Source organism: Suncus etruscus, chromosome 2, assembly GCF_024139225.1.
Source record: "Suncus etruscus isolate mSunEtr1 chromosome 2, mSunEtr1.pri.cur, whole genome shotgun sequence".
NCBI classification, from domain to species: domain Eukaryota; kingdom Metazoa; phylum Chordata; class Mammalia; order Eulipotyphla; family Soricidae; genus Suncus; species Suncus etruscus.
The window spans coordinates 20,610,145-20,613,889 of record NC_064849.1 but is presented as its reverse complement, the minus strand read 5'-3'; positions in this window follow the sequence as shown (position 1 = coordinate 20,613,889).

The following is a 3,745-nucleotide window of genomic DNA, read 5'->3' as shown; positions in this document are numbered from 1 at the left end:
GAAGTCCCCCGCTGGGCTGGGCGTGCAGGGAGGGTGCCAGGTCGCCCACCATCCTGGGGCTGCGGGTGTCGGCGGCGCCTTAGGGCGGTCGGCGGGTCGCGGGACTCGGGGGGCTCGGTCCGGAGGGCCTGCGAAAGGTCTCGGGGTCTGGGGGAGCCCCCCGATCGGGACGCCCGAGCTTCACTGCCTTGCAGCCCTGTGCGCGCGTTCATTCCAATACCGGCTAATTCTGGTTTGGCAGGAAGGGGAAAAAAATCGCAGGCGCTCGCGGGCACACTCCTTGCGGCCGCTGCCAGTCGCCTGGATCGCTCCGGAGGCTTCGGGGTGGCAGAGCCGCGGCCCGGGCCAGAGCCAGAGGGGCGTCGCGGCATCGAGGTCTCCGCGGCCAGGGGGGATGTAGGAGGGGAGCAGAACCGCCAACCCCGTCCGGGGACCAGGCAGAGCAGGGCCGGGAAATAGTACAGTACGCGGGGTAAAGGGTCTTCTTAAGAGCCTTATGTAGCCCCTCCGCGATTAGACACCTGACCCCCTCCAGGAGAGATCTCTGAGACAGAGGCAGGTAGCAAGGACAGAGCTCAACCAGGTGCTAGGTGGGTGTGTGGAGGGAAGAAGGAAGGAAGGAAGGAAGGAAGAAGGAAGGAAGGAAGGAAGGAAGGAAGGAAGGAAGGAAGGAAGGAAGGAAGGAAGGAAGGAAGGAAGGGAGGGGAGGGAGGAAGGGAGGAAGGGAGGAAGGGAGGAAGAGAAGAAGGAAGGAAGGGAGAGAGAGAAAGAGGACAGAGAGAGAGAAAGAAAGAAAGGAAATAAAGAAAAAAAGAGAAAGAGAAAAAGAGAAAGGAAGAAAAAGAAGAATGAATATAGGATCATTTGGAAATGCAAACTGAGGTGAGACAGAAAGGAAAGAGAAAGAAAAAAAGAAAAGAAGAAAGAGAAAGAAAAAAGGAAAGAAAGAAAGAAAGAAAGAAAGAAAGAAGGAAAGAAAGAAGGAAAGAAAGAAAGAAAGAAGAAAGAAAGAAGGAAAGAAGGAAAGAAAAAGAAAGAACATATGATCATTTGGAAATGCAAACTGAGGTCTGACCTGCAGTATTTGGCTCCTTGAAGAGGACCCAAGCTCAGTCTTCTTTTGTCCCAACCTGAATTCCATCTCCCCTTCTGTCTCCTTCAGGAAACCCACTGTTGTCTTTTCCATCGGTTTTTTGAGTGCCAGGCACCCCCGCTTTTTATTCTCTGAGACAATGTTGGAGGGAAGGAAACTCAGCAAGGGTGCTGGAACATTGTAAACCCCTTTTATTAATAGCATGTTAACTCACAGTGTCTCAAATTAAAAAAAAAGACTTTAAATTAAAAAAGTCAATTAAATACTTTTAAAAGAAAATTTTTTAACAAGTTGATTGGTCAATGTGTTTACTATACGTATTATATATAACATTCATATAGTCCTTATTTTTTGTACTTGGAAGATTATGTCAATTTCCTCCCTCCCCTCCCCCTCCCCTCGCCCTCCCTCCCCCTCCCTCCCTCCCTCCCTCCCCTCCCTTCCCTCCCTTTCCCTTCCTTCCTTCCTTCCTTCCTTCCTCTTCCTTCACTTCCTTCCTTCCTTTCCTTCCTTCCTTCCTTCTCCTTCACTTTACCCCTTTTCACATCTAGCTGCGCTCAAGATTTAAACATGGCGAATGCTCAGGCCTTACTCTTTCTAGCCTCATATATATCTTCAATTAAAATACTATATTTGTGTGTGTGTGTGTGTGGTGTGTGTGTTGTAGTGTGTGTATTGTTTTGTTTTGGGGCCACACCTGGCAGCACTCTGGTGCTATTCCTGGCTCTGCACTCCGGGCAAGCTTCCCTGGAACCATGTGGAATGCTGGGGATTGAACTGGGGTCAGCCTCATGCATGCATGCAAATGTCCTACCTGCTGTGCACCTTTCTGGCCCTGTTACAATATTTATTTTTAAAATAAAATAAATGGACAGTTGGATGAGTTTTGTCATGTTGAGGAACCATCCCCACAATCAGATAACTTCAGATTTTTCCTGTACCCCCCACAACCACTATTTTCTTGAAACTAACTTCTTTGCTCCCACTTTGCCAAAGTACCGACAATACCGGCAAGAAAATAAAAACTACTATCAAATAAGTCATACGATATTCTTGATTTTCCAGTGCACCAAAGTTATGCGTATACTACTTTTAACTCTATAAAGTGTGCAATAGTATGTAAAAGGAGGGCAATGAATATATCTTAATTATAAAAGATTTATTGCTAAAAAAAAAGTTACTAAGTGTCATAAAGCTTCAGAGAGCCCATCTTCCTAGTGTAGGATCTCATCTTGATGTTGCTGAAAGCTGAAGTTGCTAAGAATCTTTACAATAAGATGGCAATGGAGGCTGGGGTGGGGTTCAACAGTAAATCACTCAGCTTGCCAGCACCACAACACAAAATGAGAGAGATAAATTTTGCTGCAGGCATCGTTTGGGGCAAGATAGCTATGGCATTTTGCATATTTTACCTACAAATAGAATTTCCTGCAAAAGGGGATCCCTCCTTTCAAATCCTGTAGCTGTTGGATCAAATTTATGTCTTAGTCAAACTCTTTGGTTGCCATTGCAATAATGTTCACAATTTATTCATCATCAGATGTTCCATTTCCACAAAACACTTGCACTCCTTTTGCTTATCAATAGGAAAAGACTTCTCATCAGTCCAAGTTTTTAAAAAGATTATTTATTTTTGTGTATGATCTTATTCTTTTTTTTCACAGTTACAAAAGTTCATATTGAGTTTTAGTCCATACAGTTCATCAGTGGTACATTTCTTGACATTAATATCCCCAGTTCCCCCGCCCCCCACCTTTCCCCTCTGACAGACATTTCTCTCTCTTCTTCTCTCTTTCTCCTCTCTTCTCTCTCCTTCTTTTTCCTTTAAACACTGAGGTTTGCAATATTGTTACTGAAAGGGTATCATGCCTATCACTTTTCATCCTTTAAGCACCCAGTTCTTGTCCTGAGTGATCATTTCCAACTCTCATGGCCAAAGTGAACCTTCACTGCCCTAATCGTACTCCTTTGGCCTTGTGGCAAGTTCCCTACATTGGAATGGTCCTCCTGGCCATTGTCTTGGTTGTCTTTGGATATTACTACCATACTATTTTATTTTTATATCCCACAAATGAGCGCAATCATTTTGTGTCTAAGGTTTTATCCTATGATTCCAGGCTCTACGTATCCATCAAGCTTCTCTTACTATTCTTCTCAAGTCCCCCCTCCCCCCATGGTCAATGCCTTCCTCAAGTCAGTTTGAACCTCTCGAAGTATCTTTAAGAGCTGGATAGCTAAAATTGTATCCTAAACGGCCAATTATGGATAGTTTGACCTCCTCCTCTCATACGTCATGAATGCTCTCAGTGGCCTTTAGATTATCCTCAGGTGAGACCATAGCTTTTGATTTAAAGTGAGAAATGAGGGGCTCTTTCTTTCAAATACTTATGAGTTTCCTAAAGGTTTATACATCAATCTAATTTCAATTTCTCTTATGTTCAGTGAATGAGGTATGCCAGAGAAAACAATGAAACATGGAGAAGTCAGGGACATAGATAACGTTTATCTTTTATGGGAGCACCAACAACCACAGTAGTAACAGTCAGCTCACAAATAAAACTTCAACAGAACTGATCTTAAAATAATTACAGAGTTGGAAATATGAAAAGAATCAAAGTGTGATGTAGAGCCATGAAATGAGTTCAGACTTTT